The following is a 21,453-nucleotide window of genomic DNA, read 5'->3' as shown; positions in this document are numbered from 1 at the left end:
TACTGGGGTATGAAAAAGAACCACTGCTGTGGTAGGTAGACATGCAGTGAAAGACTTGCCACCATGTAGATGGTGACATTTCCCTCATGATGGCACTGCATGCCCACCTAGGTGATGCCAGCCCACCATATCACTGGGAGGTGGGGCTTAAAGAGAAAGTAAACAGATAACCATAGTATGAGGGCCCCCTTCCTCTACCTTTCCCTCAGTTGTGGAATCATCCATAGCCAATGGCCAAGACTTCCTCCTGTCCAAAGAAATGAGACTAATTTGGCAAAGGGATTTGTCCACTACACTCCCATGGAATGACCTCAGAGTGAAAAAGCAATGAGGGAAGCTGAAGAAAATCAGCAGTAGCTGGTAAAAAAAAAAGAAATCTATAAACACCAAATAAATCATTTACAATACAATTACTTGTAAAACATGGTGTAGATGGGACTGCTGTTCTAGTGGAGTGAGCTCTTACTGTGCCTTGCAGAGGTTTATTACACTCATCACAGCAGAAGGCAATATATGAGGGCCAGCATTTATACACAGTCCTACTTATTTGCTACTTGGCACACTCTGCCTTTCTTGAATAAAACAAAAAATAATCATTTGTTTCCTGAATTCAATAGTCTTTCAAGAATACCTTTTCTATATTCTATCTACTTCCATCACATACAATCTAAGATTTCTCCCTAGTACTCAGCATTTAAGAAAAAAACAATACTTTTATGAGACTTCAACATACACTAGACCAGATAAAAAATTACAATTCATCAGAATTTTATAGTTCAAAAATTTTCATTAAATTATTACAGGACCTGCACCTTGTTTACAACTTTACTGAGACCATAGGTAGTTAAGGTCATAGTTACACGACTCCATATACACAGAAGTTGACTGCTGTGAGATTAGAGCCCCCTACCTATCTAGCTATAGATTCTAGAAGACACAGTACTTAACACACGTGCCACTGGAGAACCAACTTTACATAATGCCTGTTCCACATCTAGTACTACTCTTGATGTTATTACAAAATATAATTGAATTAGAAACTTGCCATAACTGTAGATGTTCAAGTAAATTCACTGTTGCAGTTATTACCACTGGGGATATCTTGCCCACAGGTAGCCTGACCTATCAACCTGACTTACACAGCTGTACTTTCCCCTAAAGTTTTGGCTGACTCCCTTGCGCAGCCATGTAACGATACTGGTATTATAAGAGAGGCATTGGCCACTGCCATTTTCAGACATTTCTTGCCCTAGCAAGGCCAGGTAAGATGGCTGCAGTACCAAAGGCTGAGTGAACCTTGATGACTCAATCCCCTATGCCACAGATCTGCAACACAGGTCCCCAGTCTTCACCTCTAGGAAGAATGGTGAGGTTAAACAAGGAAGGATCTGGTGCAAAAATGAGAGGGAAAGTGAAAACTGGGTCAAATGGGAGCCATTCCAAAACAAAGCCGAGAGGAGAACATCGAGTGAGGAATATGAGAGGGAGTTGGGGCTTACAACAACGAATATGCTCAAACACCTACTTTATAAGTTCTTAACACTATGTTCTTTATACTGTTCACTGTTGCAGTCATTACTTTTTGGGACTATTCCCAAAGTAGTAATGCAGAGGGGGTTAGTTAGAGAAAAATGTGTGGGTGTTAGGATAACAAACCGTGCGAAATAGCACAGGAAAACCATGTCCTAACTATATAGGCATCCCCCAACCCCCAGGTTGCAGTGTCTTGATAGCGTATGAACTGAGGACCAGGCAGCTGCTTCTAGGATACATTGTGTACTGACCCTTCTGCTCAGGGAGAGACCTACCATAAGCAGAGTAGCAATAAGAAATATAAAGTACAAGCCATTTAGCGTGTCTGTCTGCTGACTGGTTCTCATTCTTGTTTTTTGCCAAAGATATAATAGCTAGTCCGTCTTTCTAAACATACTAAAACTATAAAATCTTATATGTCTATATGCACATCCATGGAACAGTTTATTTTTCTCTCCCTTGTTTTGAAGATTAGGAAAAAAAAACACAAAAGTATAAATGGCTTGATTCAATAACAAATCTGTTACAACTTTAGGCATGAAAGAGTTTAGACACCCTTTCCTGATGGAAAACTAAAAATGGTTCCCTACACATCAAAGCTTGTAGTTCTGAAGACCTTCTAGCAGAAGTGACAACAAGGAAGAAGAGTGTCTATCAGGATACCAGGATGAAGGATGCACAGGTGTGAAGCAGCTGGCTCAAAAGGAACTAGGCCATTTTCTCCTAAACATAGTTAAATTCTGACAGTACTGCAAGTTCCATCCTCAGAGATCTAAGATGCAAAACCCCTTAAAAGAACTGTTTTACTGAAGGCTTATATTACAAACAAGGGTTCATAACCAAACAGGCTGAAATAACAAATGAAATGCATCAACCTCTGAGCAAGCATTAAAAAAGCCAGTTTTGAAAAGATCTAATCCAAAACCATTGCCACTTGTAAAAGCTACCACAGTGACTTATGACCTCTCCTCCTAGATTTTAGTAGTACCCTGAGGATCATGGATGTAGGAGGAAAAGCATAGAAAAACAGACCTTTGCATTTGAGGGAGAATATATCTATCATCCAGTCCCCTGCAGCTGCTGTTCTGCAAAAGAATGTATGGAAATGCTTGTTCAGAGGTGAAGTAAAATGGTCTATTTCTGGCACATTCCCACATCATGATTAAGCCTAGGAAGCCATCCCTCTTCAACATTCATTCATGAGTGTCTATCAGTAATCTGTTGAGCATGTCTGCCAACACTCTCTCTTGGAAAGGAAATTAGGTTGCTGTCAGAGTCAAGCCAGCCCATCAGGCTTGTTCTTAAGCTTGCATAGCTAGTCTGCACAGTATATATGACTGGGTCCCTCCATGTTTGTCAATGTACCTCATTACAATTGTGTTGTCTTACAGGATTTGGAGAACCTCTTTTTTTCTCAGATCTGGATACAGGCTCTCAGTATTATAATGACAGTCATATTTTTCACTTTTATGTGCTTCCTTTTTGTGTTTTGGTTCCAATTGCCTAGGAATTGTAGTGTGCTCACATGGGCCCTCCGGGTTAGATTTGAGGGGTGTGTGATGACATACTGGGTTGGGCTGTTGTGAATGCCATTCCCAGGTTTATTTGCAGCTGTCTTACCCACCATGACAAGAGGTGAATCTTTGTTTTCACTGATGAGAGAACTGACAAAAACTGCTCTTCAGTTACCAATGAAGCTTTCTCATATCCAGCCAGGCTAAGGGCACCATCAAGATGCAAGAAGCCGTGATACGTAGTACTCAGGAGGAACTCCTTGGTTGATATCACCTCTTGATCTAGGACATTCTGTAGGTATAGGTCAGAGACATTACCTTGAACTCCAGTAGGAAGGCTTTTTGTAGGTTTTTGTTCAAAAGCAGCCCCAAGAAAAACATTATCTTTGTGGAGGTGAGATTGGACTTCTTTAGAGTGAAGGAGAAGTCCAGGACCCTGAAGCAATTCAGAGTGAAGTCAAAAGTCTTGAGTATTCACTCCGGGCATTTTGCTTGAATAAAACAGTCACCTATTAAAATGAATGTCCTTTGCTTTGCAAAAGGCTATTACTGCGATATTTGGTTAAAACCAACTGGTGCAGTAGACAAGCTCAAAGGCAAGAAAGTGAACTTGCAATGCCCATCACCTCCCCACTGTAAACTGAAGAAATGTCCTGTGGTCCTTGGCAATCAGTATACAAAGCCTCCTTTAGGTCTACAGTGATCATAAATGCTTTAGATGATATTAGAAGAAGAAAGCTGTGGAGTGGTAGTATTTCAGTATTCTGAATTTTATAATTACTTAGATGTGACAGATCTAATATGGGTCTCAATGTGCCTTTTTTAAGGCTGTGTTTTCTTCTTGTTTGTGCACTGTTTCTATGGCCCATTTACTCTAGCAGATCCCTCAACATAGATAGGTACTAGGCTATTGTCCCAAAGCCCCTCCAACACAACCCTTTATCCAGTCTTCTCAGTTACCCCCGCCAGAGATGGTAAGGAGTTATTTTACCTTTTCCTTCAGAACTAGAAAAATATTACAAGCTTGGCCAACAAGGTTCCCTGGCTTACACCACCCAAAAAAGTTATTTTCCTGTGCCCCTGTTGAGCAGAGCCACAGAAGTGATCCCCAGGGTGTATTTCCTATATCTCATCTACTTATATAGGTTCATGGGTAGGGAAATAAACAGCCTTTGCAAGTCTTGAACCCAGGACCCTGCACACCATAACCAAAGTGATTTACCACTAAGCCATATCAGATAGGAGGCACAATAGAGCTGCTCCCTTGAAACAGGAGGAATTATTTGCACTTTGGGAGATTTAGAATCTGCAACTTGTTTTTCTGCTGAAGAACATTTATGGCCCACTGGTCCTGAGTAACATTTTTCTAGTTCTGAAGGAAAACGTTAAATAACTCCTTACCATCTCTGGAGGGGGTAACTGAGAAGACTGGATAAAGGGTTGTGTTGGAGGGGCTTTAAGGTTGGGAGGGATGGGGCAGCCTGGCTGAGTCATGACTCTTCCCTCTAGGAATTATGGCTTTGGTGGCCCACAGCTTATTCCTTTAGCTTTGCCTACCATTCCTTTCTAAATCTGCCCATGTTCCCCTTACCCACATTAATTCTTACCTTGTTTGGGATATAAAGACCATCACCTAGTTGAGTTGTCTCTGATGAATTTGGGTATCTGAGATTGAAACAGCAGTTTCACATATTGCACAGTATTGCCCTTCTCCTTCAGACTTCTGAAGACACCTTCAGCAGGGGTCCGAAGTGGAGGATTTATCAAGTAGTGCATTCGTGAGTTCAGTTTTTCACATGGTCTAGAAGGGACTGAATCCTCACTAAGGCATGCTTCTGAAATACAAACCTAGTACCTACATGATGGATCAACACAATCATATATCATTTTCTGATGTGCTTGGCAACCTGTGCAGAGAGGTCACAAAACTGAAGAACCTCCTGATTCAGATCTTTATCACACATGCCTACCTTAGCCCTCATCTTCTTCAGCAGAATTTACTAAAAGTCTGGTAGTTCAAGGCTCTGAAGGGCAGAGTAGCAGAGGTGTAAACCTTTCCAAATCTGTCAAGAATTCTACTCAATGTCATTGAGAATTGGGTTCCTGGATTGAGCTGAGGCATATCTGTTGCTGGAATCCAGGGACACCATATATAAATCAGCAAATTGACTCTGGAGAGATATCTACATAAATTCTTGATCTTGTAAAAATGGCCAAGCTTCCTTGGAGTATGACTTTCAAAGTGGCTACACACTGAGTAACAGCTTAATTTCAACTCCCCAAGTGTGAAAACAGAAAGTCAGAAAAGAGAGCCAGTGAACTTCTCTATTTGGTAAATTTCAGTAACGGGCTAGTAAGTGCACTGCCTGGATGCCAGCAAAAAAATAAAAGTAATTCAGAGAACCTGAAGGAAAATCAATAACAAAATGTAAGGAGAAAACAGTGAATAGGAAGAACCCTGCAGTCATTCAGCAAAAGGCAGTACAAGCTCCAGCTGTGGTGCAAGTCATGACTTTCAGTAACCTAGAGAAAAATAATAAGTCAAATGTACTCAGTGCTCATCAAAATAAATGAAACACTGGTGGAGTATATCAACTCAATTAACAAAATATTGGAAAAAATGGAATAGCTTTAAGCAGATGAGATGATAAATCTGCAAAAATCAAAGATCAAAATGAAGAAAAGGCTGGATGAGTATGAGACTGCACAAGAAGAAGTGTTTCAAAAAATAATCATATTAAATGACAGAGCACATAGGGAAAACCTTAGATTTTCAGCTGTACCAGAGAAGCTGGAAGGAATAGACTGTATTAATTTTACGAAAGCACAAATAAGCAACTAGCCGGGTATTCTACAGTAAGATTTGTTAACTGAAAGGGCACATTGTGTGTATGTTCAAAACTTGGCCTGAGAAAGCAACGTAGACCTTTAACAGTAAAAATGCAATCCTACTACCAGAAAGATTTGGTTCTGACAAAACTGGGGCAGACAAACAAAGAACTAAAAGTGGGAGAAGGAAGAGTGTTTGTGGAAAATGATTACTCACTGCCCACCAGGCAAAAGATGAGTAAATTTATTCCAGTAATCAGTGAATTTCATGAAGCAGGTAAGCGATTCAAGCTGCTGTATCCAGCTGTTTTCACAATATTCTTTCCTGGATGGTCAAAATAATTTTTTGATGTAGAACATGTTAAGGAGGAAATACAAAAGTTTGTCCAACAAAAATTGAGCTATCAAAAAGGAGGAGATTCTGCTTCTTGTTCTTCTGGTAATAAAGCCCATAGCAAGACTAAGCCTGTGAAAACTTTTCAATGATTGAAAGGAAAATGCTTTGACTAGAAGAACAAGGAATATGTTGGAAATGAAGCAGGGATTGGATTTGGAAGATGGAGATCAAAATGAAGAAAAACAGCAACTTGGAAATTGACAAATAAATGTTGGATTACAAAGTATTAATTAAATTTGTGAAACATGGTGGAATGGGAAAACCTGGAAATATTGGACTTCTTTGGCTTTGTTAAAACTTGTAGAGGACTATAAAACATATGCCCTTCTTCACATCATTAATGTTTGGAAGAATATTTAGAAGGGGTAAAGAGGAAGAAAAGAGTTAGCTGTAAGTAAAACAAAACTATCTTCTTAACAATAGTATTCTTATAATTCATGGCATAAACTGCATGCTATAAAGTAAAGCTTTCTCAGTTATTTTGTGTGTAATAGGGATACTAAAGTAAATGAGTGTTCCCGGGTTTTTTTTTTTTTTTTCGTGCTTAGTTTTAAGAAATGTAGGCAATTAAATGTAAAAAGAGAAGAAAAGTCTGGACAAAAGAACATAATACAAGAAACATGTATATGCTTTTTCTTACTTTTGCTTAGGGAGATGAATGGATAAAGGCCCTTGGCGTAATATAATAACAAGTTTTATGGGGAAGAAAATAAATAAAATAACATTAAATATAATGAAAAGTTTTCTTCTAGCAAATAAATGAATGCTTGTAGTGGAGGCAATTGTGTATCTGGTTCTCATGTTTCTGTTGAGACAATCTGATAGGGGGCAATAAAAACAGAGTAATTATTTCTTTTAATGGCTAGGAGATAATGTTTTCTGAAAGCATTCACATGCTTTTCTAATCTGGGAGAGGAATAAAGATAAGACAAAAACAGACAACACTTAGTGGATGTAGAAGCACAGGCTGCACCACAGTATTAGCATGGATAACCTTCATTAAAGGTTAATTCCAGCTTGTGAATGTGGCTGTCAATATGGTACAACTGTTTCTATTAGTAGGGTTAAACTTCATTATTTGAAGACCTACATAGCAACTGCATTAGTATTAAGATAACAATTTTATGGGTGTCCTGGGGTGTGCTTTTTTTTTGAGGGTTTTCATTAAAACAAAATGTTTTGTAAGATGTGGCATTGGTTCAAATGGACATGACAAGAAACAACTGTATTAAAGATCAACCTGCCAAACATTACTGTATGCATGAACCACAAAAGCTGAAACAAGACTTAAAAAAAGCTGTTACATATAACAGTTGGGAATAATAACCTATTAACATAATGGCAGCACTTTCCGTGTAATCTTTAAATGTGAATGGTTTTACAGATGTATACAAAAAAGAAAGTGTATTGAACTATATTAAAAAATGTAGAGTGCAAATAGCTAAGCTACAGGAGACACATTTGGAAAGAGAAAAGCATGTGAATTTGATAAAGAAAGGTTTTCAGTATGGTTATTCATCAGAATACCTGGGACAAAGGAAAAGAGGAGTACTTATATTAATTGCAAGAGAGTTTCCAATAGTGATAGAAGAGGAAAAAAAGACAACAGTGGTAGATTTGTAGCACTAAGGGGCTTCTGGCAAGGGAGAAGGATTACACTGGCATGAATTTATATTCCACCTAAAACTGCTGTAATAGAGCTTATGACAATTCTGTGAGAGCTAATCAGCTTTTGGCAGGGAATATTACTTATAAGTGGGGGACTGGAATTTGATATGCAGCAATGAGGATACATCTGGGTAGTGCAAAAGGGAAAATATAACAAAGAGATTAGATTTTTGAAGAAATATGTGAGATTTGGTATGGAAGATGTGAATTCAGTAGTAGGAGTTCAAAGTGAACTTACATATTATTCCCCAAGGTACAAAAACTGGACTAAGCTGGATGGAAATTACCTTTCACTGGAACACGTGCGTTTAAATGAAAATTTTGCTACATATCCAATAACTATTTCAAACTGCACACCAATAATAATTAAAACAAACATGCAGGGTAATGAAAAAATGAGACACTGGAGCTTCTCCCACCCATCTGTTAAAAACAGAGTAATGTAAAGAATGGCTACTGGAAATTATTCTGAAGATAGAAATTTCTTCTGAAAATATAGCTAGGGACTGAGATAAAATGAAACTGGAGTTCAAAAATGGAATGGCAATAAAAGAAAGAGAGATGGTTAAGAAGTAACAAGAATTATTTAGAGGGGCTGACAAATGTTAAAGTATCCAAAATCCAAGATACAAAAAAACTAAGAAATTAAAAAAAAAATTAATAGTGGACAAATTGGGTACAGAACCAAGATTCATTACTAGAAAGGGTAGAACACTCAAGAATATATTTGAAGGTGAGTGCAGGATCCAATCATATGCAATAGGAATGAAACAATGTGGTAGCTGCCCCTATTGCAAATACATTCATATAAGTACATCACTGCACTTAAACAACACACATTTGAGTAACAGAAGAAAAGTTAATTGCAACTCCAAAATGAACGTATATGTGGCTAAATGTCAACATTGTGATTCATTCTATGTCGGTAAAACCAAGCGTAGAATGAGAGACCGCATATAAGAACATATATATTGTATTAATAAACACAAACTGGATAATGCTTTAGCAAAGCATATAGAACAATATCCAGAACATGCATTTAAATTCTGGATACTTGATCAAGTGGACAGTAATCCAAGAGGGGATTCACCTTATTATTAGAAAATGTGGAATTGCTCTAGCAAATTCGTCTCAATGCTCATAACTTTCCAGGATTGAACGACATGTGTTCTGTCACATGTTGTTTAAAACTGAAAAGCTTAATGAGATGAAATACTGTAGTAACAACATTATAGAAATTATGTTTTACTTATTAATTTTTCACTTGAAAATGTTTATAATGTAAGGTTAGATAAATGAGAAGACTCTTTACATTTTCACACAATTTTTGAATATGATTTTCCCATACTGCTGCTGCGATAAATATATTCACTTGCTTGTTAAATAAGGCAGTTTTAAAGAACAGGAAAATGCATATTATGTTCATAATGCTATTTTAACTACTGTTCCTTTAAATTTTAAGATGGAGATACAGCTGATTTTAATCATGGTTTAACATGACTATTTAAACTTGATTTTTTGTAAATGTTAGTATCTGATGAAGTTCAAAGAAGTATTTGGATGAAAAGCACTTCATTAAACTTTGTGGATTTAGTCTTCAGTGAAGTTGCCAGTTGTTTTTCTTTTAAATGTTTAAGTATTGCAGAATAGGGGGGCTCTCACAGAACAAGAAGAGGGGCAATTGCAGACTGTTATGGAGCCTATAACAAGGAAAATAACCAGAGTTCCTGTAGAGGTACTAGAAATATTTAGGAAATTTTATGAAAATGATATCAGAGTACAGACGAAGAGAAAGAAATAGGGGGATTCTAAGTGAAAGACTAGAAGCTGCTGTTCAAAAAGGGATAATTAGTAGGGCATATAAAATTTTGCATGACAACTGTAAGAATCAATCAGAGGATGTTAAAAATGATTGGAAAGAGAGACTGGATAAGCAATTCACAAAGAAACAAGGGGTGGGGTATATGTATGAGTCCCAAATATGCAACAAAGTCTAGAAGATTTAGGATCTTTGCTTGGAGGTGTTTGCATGGGTGTTTTCATCCCCCAAGCAGACTCCAAAGAATTTTTCCTCAGGTAGATTGCAATTGTTGCAGGTTTGATAAGGAAGAGAAAGGTAATTGTGAACATGTTTTTTGGGGGTAAAGTGGGTTGGTAGACTTTAAAACTTCACTGCAGACTAACAGAAATACTGGATGAGCAAATTGGTGTAGTTAAAAAATAAGGTTTTGAGCTAGGATAATTCATCACAATTGCCTTGACATAGCAAAGCCTCGCTGAATTTAATTCTAGTGGCTGCAAAATAGCAATTACTAGAAAATAGAAATCAAAGTGTAAATCAACTGTACTAGAAGTAGTGACTATAGTAATACAGATAAAACAATTCAAAGTGGGATCTTTAGAAAATGGTAGGAGCAAATTACATAAAAAAGGAATTGTGGGATAAATACATGCAGAATTATGTTTTAGAGGAGGAATGAGGTTTAAGTGAATACAGGAACTGAATGAGCTTTGCAATGTTTGACTGGCAATGACTGACTAGACTATAAGTGATGTATAATTTTAGCAACTAAAATATGTCAATATGGTTTGTTTTCATTTATATAAATGTATGAGTGCCTATGTCATAAGTGATAATATTTTAATAAAATATAAAAAAATGTTCCTTGGATTAAGGTTACGATAATCTCGCTGCACAGGTAGGTTGATAAGCACCCACCCAGGACATGCATGACTGGATGTGCAGGACATTTATGGCTGGAAGTACAGCAAGTGCCTTAAGCAGGCCCATAAAACCTCTGCATCTGAGCTGGACTTCTTAATGCCCAGACTCCCTAGAACTGTTTACTCACCTTATAAGGGGTATCCACAAAGGAGAAATCCTCGGGTGGAGAGGCAGGAGATAAATTGTCTTCAGTGTCAGACCCATAAGGAGCAGCAGAAGGAATCTGTCCCACACAGGCCAACTCATTTGCTTCAGAATCAGGAGTATATAAATCCTTCACAGTAGGTTGCTTCTCTTTTGTAAAAGAGTCCCAGATACCACAGGTATTTTCAGAGCTGGCTGTTTGGACTTCAGTAAAGAGGCGCCCTTATGGTAGGCATACACTGGTCAATAGGGACATATAACCCTCCCACCATTAGCACTGCTCCCTGGCATAGGTCAGAGTAGGCGAGGCCCTCAACCCACTTATCACCAATCAATACCCTTGCCTGTTTGGTGACATTAGTAAACACAACCAAATCACTTGGATCCAATTTGTATAATGTCAAGTGGTTAGCCATGATATGGAATGCAATCTCTAATCTGTGTTCTGTTATCTTCTTACTCTAAAGATACTGTGCACCACAATTAATTATCAAAATGGTTGGTCTACACAGCTCTTTACCTTATACAGCACCATCTGTAGTCTGTGCTGCTGCCCATAGCTCCATTCTTGGGTGAGTTTGAGGTGGAAACACACAGCATGACTTTGGGAGGTGTGAAAAATCTCACAAGAGACCTAAGGAGAAGATGCAAGCTCCATACAACATTAGCCAGAGGTCAAAATCAAACCATGTACCTTGTGTATGGGAGGTGAAGACCTTAACTATTATGGCAACTGGCTCACTATAGTGGAAACATACACACAGTTAACAAAGTCTGTGTTTAGACAGATAAGAAGACTGAATTGGCCAACAACACTCTTATATCACCAACGTCCTTGTGTAGCTATGGGAAGGAGTCCGTCCAAATCTTGGGAAAAAGGTCATTAGCAATCATCAATCCCCTTTTTTCCCCAGTTTCTACATGGAGTTGGAGTGCCATGTCAACTGTCACCAATGCTCTTGAGTCAATGCCACTCTCCTACCTTCTTCAACAGTCATGCATGACTGTCACAGGTATTCTCTCACACAATCCATGCATCTCTTTGCTGGTAGCTCTCATTTCCTCTTGCCTTCTTTCTGTCTGTCCCAAATCTTCCTCACCAGATTGTCTTCATCTTTTCTTTACATGTGCCTGAACCACAGTAATCTGTTCTGCATAACCTTCTCTGCAATTGGAGCTAATTTTTTGAGCTACGATAATGAATCAGAATTCCCTTGACATAGTAAGGCCTTGCTGAATTTAATTCTAGTGGCTTCTGTTCTTATGTCTTCATTTCTTCTTCTGTCCCACAGTGTGCATCCTGCCACCCATCTCAAGTACTTCACCTCCATCACTTCTATCTTCCTCAGCCGGTCAGCCTTCATTGCCCAGGTTTCTGTACCATACAGTAGTACTGGTCACACCACTGTTTTGTACACCTTACATTTCAGCTTCTTTGGCATTCTTCTGACACACTACCACTGACACTGTGCAAGTCGGCTACAGCTCCTCTGACTCTAGCTTTGATCTCCTCATTCAGATTTACAAAAAGAAAAATTTGTGGTATCCCTCGAAATTTCAGAAAACCCAGTATACAAAAACAAATTAAGCAGAAACTTCACAGTGTGGAGGGTGTGAAGTCACTCCTTGAAATATGTTATGCACCTAGTTCACTAATAAAAGTCAAACTTTAAAATACATACTACAAAATAATACATAGTAGGTAGTCCACATTTGAGTTAAAAATGGAATATCCTTTATTGAAACACACAAACAAGTACTCTTACTTAAGTATAATGAAAAGCATTAAAGACATTCATTAATTTATATATAATCAGGTTATTTATTCCCACCACCTGCCTAAATTCTTTGGAACCCTAAGCCACATAAAAATAGAGAAAACCCTCCTGACAGGCCAGTGGTTGCAAGCAGGGGGTTCCCAACTGAAGCTGCTGCCATCTACCTGGCCTTTTTTGTTACAAGTTCTGGCTGAGAAGAACATTTCACACAAAAAGCTCTAATGATTTTTTAAGGAAAATAAAAAACATTGCAATTGATGCAGATAGCATTTTATTAACAATAGGTGTTGAATCATTACATACTGTACTTCCTCATACATATTGTATTGAAACAGTGATTGAGTTGTACAGGAAAAAACAACAATGGCACACCAGCACAATATGAAAGAACAGGTAAACTTTTAGATTTGGAGTTTAACTACAATTTTTTATGTTTAATGGAAATTACTATAAACAAAGACTGGTATAGCCATGGTGATACCTATGGCCCCTAGCGTACCAACATAGCACTAGGCAAGTAGGAAGAGGATTATGTTTTTAACAACAGAGAATACATGCAACATATCACAGTGTATCTGCACTTTACTGATGACATCTTTATCGTGTGGAAAGGAGACAGTGCTAAATCAGAATATTTTATCAATCATCTAAATCAAACCACCAACTTCCTGCATTTCACGTCTTCCCACAGCCTCACCTCAGCAGTCTTCTTAGACATACAGATTACTAAAGACTTAAACCAAGGTAAAATGAATACAGATCTTTACAGAAAATCTAGCAGAGTAAACCTCCTTACACATAATAAGAGTCTCCATCCCACCAGGACAAAATATAACATTGTTAAGTCCCAGAGCTACAGGTTGGCCAGAATCACTATGAAAATGGAACCCTTCCTTAAGAACCTAAATGACTTTGAAAAATATTTTTTTGCTGAGAGGATACAAAAGCAGTATGCTAAGGAGCATTCTGGAACCTATAATTTAACTAAAAAGTACAAATTCACCAGCGCCTAACAGTTCTTATGGGGGGGAGGTTAAAGAAACCTATGGACAACAAATTTAAAGACAGTTGTATCTTGACTTTTACTGTTGACTATTACAACATCATTTAAGGACAACAATGGGATTCTATTATTAAATGCTCAACTTCTCTGTCCTTTTCTCCCTATTTACAGTCCCTGCTATGAATAAAGAACAATACAGCATTTAGAATATTTTAAATCGACTGTTTCTCTCCACTAGACCAGTACCTTACTGTACTGTGGTGGTTTCACTTTTCCAAAAACGTTTATCCAATTCATTGATGTCATCAAGGCCAATGAATACAGGTAGTTTTCTGGCCAATCCCCTCCCCAAACTGACATCACCACAACTGTCCTAAAAACTCACTCATGCTGTGATGTCACAGCTACCTGGTCCTTCCCCTACCCATAAAAAAGTAAAGGTTAGAACAAGGAAATAGTACATGAGTCAAGTCTCCTGCTGTGAGCTGTCAATCACAGCAGGTAACAACTCAAATTCCCCTTAGCACTTTGACAGCTAGGGAAGTTAGGTGTGATGGGGGTGGGAGATGAGTCAAAGTAGTATAATTCAGGCTTCACAAAAGACTGCAGTTTAGCCATTCTAAAAAGAAGCAGCAGTAAAAAGCACTTTGAGAGTTTATTCTGTGGCATTTGCACTGTCTTTTAAGTAGTCATTGAGCAGCATGAAATGGTACTTAAAACTAACTGACTGAAAGACAGCAGTTTTTGCATGTAAAATCAATGCAGTGGCAGGAGCTTTAGGAAGAAAAAGGCCTGCGTGATGTAATTGTTTTGCAGACAAGCACTGCCTTGTGGGACACCTAGAGGCAGATTAAACAATCAGTATCAAGATGCTAGACCCCATGTGGCCAGACACAGAAATTGCATATAAAAATATTTAAAAGCCTACAAGTAGTCCCAGAGTGGTGTTAAAATGTAGAAAACACTAAACCATGATGAAATAAACAAGTTTTTTAGTCTGTGGGCGTGGTTATCCTTTAATGTTATTAGAGAGAATTGAGCCATAACTACTGAAAGCTTGTATCTAATGGATATCTTGGAGAAGCTCCTTCCTGTGTGTATAGGAAAGCCAGAAACATCAGGAGTTGGGTTGAAGGTAGGCCCAGATCATTGGATACATGCATCAATAAGTGTGGAGCCAACTGTGTTTTTTGTCAGCACACACAGGAAGGAGACATGTTTTCTGTTCTTATTTAAAGAAACTGATTGAAACCAACACAGGAGGTGACTGTAACTTAATGCAGGTGGTTTACAGGGCAAGCTGCAATGACTGTGAAGCATTTTATGTGGGGAAAATGCTCAAAAGACTTAAAAGAAGGATTCCTGGCCATCTTTCCAGAATTAGAGCTAACTGCAGGAATAATGCACTGGCTTGACACCTGCAGCTTCACAAAAGACACACTGGCTTTAAATTTCAAATTACTGATCGTGTGGACCTTTTGGAACTGGAAGGTGACATCTCTGGTCTTTTAGAAAAATGTGAAGTACTGTGGCAGCTGAAACAACCGTTTTAGAAATTTTAGAAAACTAGGGCTTAATTATTATTGCTCTATAAAAAGCATACTGGAAGTCAGAAAACTGCCTCATTGTTTAAAAGACTATTAAAAGTCTGATATGGGACTGATTAATGCTGACATTACATGCTAATATTATACATGCTAATATTGTTATAAACAAATATCAAACATTGTAAATATTTTACAATGAAAGTAACTGACATTGGTGCTGTTTTAAAATACTTATACTCATTTAAACTAAGTGCTTTCTTAGTTAGATGCCACACTTAAACAGACCCCAGGGCCTTAATGCTTTATTTCTAACATTTTTCGCTATGCATTTCTAACATTTTCATTGGTTCATAGGTTCATAGGTTTATACTTATATGAAAAATACTGTGCCCATTAGTTTGTTGTGCCTCTGTCCAGCAGTGACAAGTTTCTTCAATCTGGCATTATCCTTTTGGTGAGGAACTTAATGTGAGTGTCAAAGGCCACTGTCAACCTGGGTCCCCAGGTCCCTGATAACCTCTTCGCTGTCACTGAAGGATGTCCGTGTCCCCGTGTTCTGCACTTTCACTATAGGCAGTTGTTTGTCGTCTGCAAAACTTTGTCAGCCAAAGTCCTCCCCCATCTTGTGACATATCTTCCTGCCAACAAAGCCAAACTGGGGGTCCCAATGTCTGCAGTCCCCTATATCTTTGTTTATGAGCTCCATTATGATCTCTCCATAGCTTTGCAGACTAGACTTGTTGCGTATCCTGTGGTAAGGCTGAGATTAAACAGCTGCACACCATCTGGTCCCATTGATGCTGTGAACCTGTCTGCCAGTATTGTATGTCTGATTTGTGGGTGATTTTTTTTCATTTTTTTTGGAATTGGATAGGATATCTCCTGGGTTCACCCACAGGTTCCTAACAAAGCTGAAAAAGGCCTTATGATTGTCCTTTTTTGAATTTTTTTTTTTTCTCTCAAAAAATTTAGTTTTTTTTATGAGTGCTATTTTTTTTTTTTGCTAATAATGGGGGTGACTTCCTTTTATGGATTTTGTTCTATCATGTAATAGCTTTCTCCTCTTATTGTAAAGTTTGTTAATGGCTGGGGTCTCCCATGCAGTCCTGGAGGTGTTCATAGAAGGCATTTGTACCTTGAAGGATACTACACCAGTCTTGAGTAGTGTGAAGTTTGCTTTAGAAGAAGTTTCACTATGTCTTTTTTATTGTATTTCCACCTTAGAAATTACATCTATAGTTTCCAGCCTACTTAGGTGTTCACTTGTAGATTTATACACATGTTCATTAATATTATATTTTTTTATGCACAAACCTGATGAAGTATTTATTTGGTATGAAAACGATCTTTGTTAAAAGTGTTTCAGTTTATAAGTTAGTAATATTTACTCTGATAGATGGTTAGTAGTATATCTTTTTGCTGGTCATTTTGTTAGAGAGTTGGTTTCTTAAGGAATAAAGTCTGGATTAATAAAGTCTGGATTAGTAGGTCAGCCTTAAGATGTTCTTATAGTATATACTTTAATTTGTCTCTAGCTTTTTAGTTTCAGTGCTAAGGAAGCACAGTCTCAATTTAAAGGAATGAGATTAATGCTTTTATTGCTCTTAACAGAATCACCCTCTGTAACCACTCCCTTGCTGCAAATAACCTGATTATATATAAATTAATGAATGCCTTTAATGCTTTTCATTTGACTCAACTAGGATTACTTGTTTGTGTGTTTCAATAAAGGATATTCCATTTTAACTCAGCTGTGGACTACCTACTATTTTATTATTTTGCAGTACGTACTTTAAAGTTCAAACTTTATTAGTGAACTAGGAGCATAATATATTTCGGGTCTATATCAGAACATCGAAGGATTAAAACTTTGAATGTTCTGATATCGAGCACTATTCAGCAAACGCTAAGAATAGCGAAGCTGCAGAACAGCAAATTCTTTCCTCAGGAAATAATTCAGTTGGCCGTTTCTGTGGCTTCACTATTCTTAGCACTGTGGTGGAAAGTGCGATTGTTTTTATGTTAGGGTTGGGGCAGGTTAAGTGAGTTAGGGTTAGGGTGCGGGTTAGGCATGTGTGCAATAGTGACAGACTATAGGGTCAGGGGGGGTTTAAGTGAGTTAGGGTTAGGGTGCGGTTTAGGTGAGTGTGCGATAGTGATGGACCTTAGGGTTAGGGTTTGGGTTAAGGTAAGTGGGTAGATAGTAGTGTATGTTTAGTTTAGTGCAATGTTAGATGTAGGAATTTAAGTGTATATGTGTGGTTGCTGTTTGTTTGATGTGCTTGTGTTGTGTGTATGTGTTTTGGAGCAGCAAATTTTTTCCATGGGAAAAAATTCACTGTTCTGAATGTTCGATATTTTCATGTTTAGATGTCTTTCGATAACGTGATATAAACGCCATATTTCTAGGAGTGAACTTCACACCCCCCACACTGTTTCTGCTTGGTTTGTTTCCTCATTCAGATTTACCTTCTCCTCAACCACCCCTCACAGATACTTGAAGCTGTTAGCTTGTTCCACTTTTTCCTTCTAGCTCAGTTCCCCTCCCCATTTGCTGCCACTACAACTGTCTTATCTATACTCAATTTCATCCAGTGTGTCTTTAGCTTTGCATTCCATTTCTCTATCTTTTGGTGAAGTTTTTGTACAGAGACTGTCTGTAATTCCACATTATCTGCATACATTAACTTTGTTGATGTGTCTTTTCTGAACTGTTTGCTAATGTAATCCATCATCAGTATGAACAACTGTGGGCTCACAACTTAAACCTGCTGCACAACCACTCCCTCTGGGAACCGCTCTGAGTCTGAACACTGTTTGTATGTCTGTCATTGAATACTTGTACATACCCTGCACCAAATCTACCAATGTTTCTGGGACTTCAAACCATCATAGGACTGCCCAAATCAGCTTTTTTGGACCTTGTCATATGCTTTCTCCAAGCCTAGGAATGCCCAATTAGACTCTTGCCTCCTCTCTAGCATCTTCTCAACTATCCGTGTCACTGTAACAATAGATGAGTTGTGCTGTATCCAGATCTAAACCAAACTGCTCATCTCCCATCTTATTTCCTACTGCTCTGCATATTCCTTTATCAATCACCCCCTCCAGAACTTTCATCCAATGTGAGAGGTTTGATACCGCTGTACTGCCAACAGTTGTGGATGTCCCATTTGTTCTTGTCCACTGGCAGTAGACTGCTTACTCTTCAGTCATCTGGGATGGATCGACTTCACATGACTGAAATTTCATTTGACTGAAGTTCATTTGACTGAGACCAAAATACCTAATTATCAAAAGAGTGAAAACTCACTTGACTGAAACTCATAATACTGAAACCTTACAATGCTATATTTCAGAATACTAACTTGTAAACCATAGACATGCACACTTACAGCACCAATGACTAACTCTTTCCAGAACTTAAAAGTATTTATGTACCCTCTTAACAGAAACTGGATGACATAAAACCAAACTAGGTGCTATGCCCCCCCACACCCCCGTACTAATATACTAACTCCAGGATTGCACTACAGTGGGGAAAAGGACATATACCTTTTACTTACCTTACAGGGGTCTATGCGCTGCCATTACTGTTAGGAATGTACAAAACATCCACCATATTACTTGAGATACTTCTCATAAAACTGTAAACAGACGTATCCACATTTAGAAACACTACAACACTACTTTCTACATGACTATCGGTATTCTGATAATCAGCACTATAAGTTACAGTAATTCTTTTTATCACAAGCAAGTCAGAGGAGAAGGAAAACCCACATCATGTCTATGGCTTACAATTCAGTATAATGAGATTCAGTCAAATGTTTTCAGTATTTTGAAAATTCGGTATTATGGTCAAATGACGTTTCAGTCATATGAAGTAGACCATCTGGGATACTCCTTTACCACAATACTGCTATGAGTACCCTCTGGAGCCCCCGCCAACATCTTGATCATATTTGCTATGACTGAGCCTGTTAATTTCCCCTCACTTCATTTTCCTTAGCCTGTTCTTACATCTTCTAAGTTGGGCTTCTCTTCTTCTTTCATTGCAGACTGACTGGGGTAGTACAGCTTCTGCAAGGTTTTCTTCATTCAGAAGCTACTAGAAGTACTCCTGTGGACTGGTGACCACGTTGCTCATAGTTTCAAAGAATTAAACCCTGTACCATATGTCTGTGAGGTAAACAACGTCACCATTATGCCAATCCCCAAGCCCCAAAAAACAAGTGATAGTCCCTTCATAAAGCTCTGTGTCCAAAGAAAGAAGAAGACAACTATTTCCCGAACTACCTTGCAAATTATGAGGGAGCAAAAGACTTTGATTTGGTTACTGCAGTGTGTGCCAAATAAATACATTTCTCAGAGACCCCACATGTGTGATGTGGCAAAATATCTGTAGATATTACTTCCTTTTGTAAGCCAAGGTTATATTTTTGCTCAAAGCATCTGTTAACTTATTCTGTAACGGTTTTGTTACAAGGCCAATTCCAAAATATGGGCTGCTTCTTTTTAAAGCTAAAAACACGCATTCCCTTAGTATACTGCTTTTGTGTGTCATATTATTGTCAGATTGTTTCTATTGATTTAAAAGTCCTCTGGCCAAAATTCAGCTTGGAATGCTACCGGGATCTTTATCAGCCAAAATATGTCTAGGAAGGCTGCCAGAGCCTTTACACTGCTTTGATCTCCTTTAGGTTAATGTAACCTGACTTCTACTGTTCAGAACAGCTGTTCTGCACTGACAGGATGCTACAGTTGGGTCCCAACCATAATCCAAAGAATGTGTTATTATATATAAGATCTTGCAAAATAAGTTCATAAGTGTAAGTTAGGTTAACGGCCACAATTGCCTTTTTAAGCCTAGCCATGCAATCCAAATCATGGACAAGTTCCTGTACCCTTGATAAGTGTAAGCAGAGGCTTGAAAGATGAAACATTTACAAGGAGGGGCCTGGGAGATGAACCATTTACAAGGAGGGGCCTGAGAGATGAACCATTGACAGGCTGCCTGTGTCCATTAGAGACATAGGTGCCAAGCTAGGGATGAATTTCCTGATCCCCATTCAAATGTCCAAGTTACACTTGAATTAGCCTAGGGAGGAATTTGGCATGATATGGATAAAGAGCCTGTTCCAGAGAAGAGGTAGTCTTTGGGATACATACTTGTCTCTCCAGCAAGTCCTATTCATAACACATGCAAGGTTTAAGTCTTTAGAATGGGTAATTCTGGTGCTGTTTTTTTTTTTTTTTTGCAGATGTGAAGAGGCCCATCAGGGTGGGGTCTGACAATGCCTTGTATGCTAGGCATAGATCTCCCCTCAACAACCTGTAAGAAACAGAAAACAGGGATAGGAATTTGAGGTGGTCTACACAGGACATGTTACTTATGCCCCATATTCTTTTAGTGATGAACCTCTGCGGACGTTCTAACTGTTGTATGTGCCTGGTAAGATACATACCAAAAGGGGCATTTTACTCAATGATAGTGCTGATGAATACTGAATACAGTGGAACAATGACCTCCTTGGGCCTAGATGCATTACCTTTGCTTATAAGTTGCACAACACAGAATGATTTCCTCGCTACTATAGACACGTAATGGTCAAAGACTAGATTACTGTCTGTGTGTGTCCCCAAGTCCCTGACTACTGGGTCGACTCTTAGGGGTGTGTTATCAATATGATAGTTGTCATGTGTAGGTGACTTCCAAAGGATACTATTATACATTTCTTGGCATTTAGTTTTTGTCAATGGCTCTGACCCTAGTTAATTGCCTGTGTCAGCCCTTCATGGAGAACATTAGTGTTGGTGGGGGATTCTATGACTAGTTCTAATTTGTAATCATCTGCGATTTGGTCAGCCAGAGACCCTTGTCATTAGCCTTGACTTCAGAGAAGTAAATGCCAAAAAGGAGTGGTCTCAGGACCAATTTCTGAGGGACTCTGCTTGTGACTGGCCGCCTTGTAGAGGTGGACTCCCCAGTTCTAACTTCCTGGGTCCTACCTGTGAGCCAGGTGGCTGTCCACTAGGTGGCATAGGGGTTTAGACCTAACCTATCAAGTTTATCAGCAATGCCTGAGTGGAGTATTGTGTCAAATGCCTTGGCCAGGTTGAGGTAGTGAGTGTGAATGGTTTTGCCCTCATACATTGCTTTGGTGACCTTCTGAAAGAAGTCTACCAGGTTGAGTAGGCAAGACTTGCCCTTGACGAAAACAAACTAGGATGGGTCCAGTGTTTGGAGGTTTCCTATATAAGTATTGATAATTTCCATTACAATTCTTTCCATGGCTTTGCATATGATACTAG

At 38.5% G+C, this 21,453-nt stretch overlaps 1 protein-coding gene across 3 annotated transcripts in view; it reads right to left on the bottom strand.

Moving 5' to 3' along the window:
* Positions 1-21,453, bottom strand: part of DST (dystonin) — a 4,096,730-nt gene that overhangs the window by 1,888,438 nt on the left and 2,186,839 nt on the right. The window lies entirely within an intron of this gene.

Source organism: Protopterus annectens, chromosome 2.part1, assembly GCF_019279795.1.
Source record: "Protopterus annectens isolate FY-2018-M chromosome 2.part1, PAN1.0, whole genome shotgun sequence".
Lineage (NCBI taxonomy): Eukaryota > Metazoa > Chordata > Ceratodontiformes > Protopteridae > Protopterus > Protopterus annectens.
The sequence above is the reverse complement of the archived record's forward strand: the minus strand, read 5'-3'. Positions and strand labels throughout refer to the sequence as shown.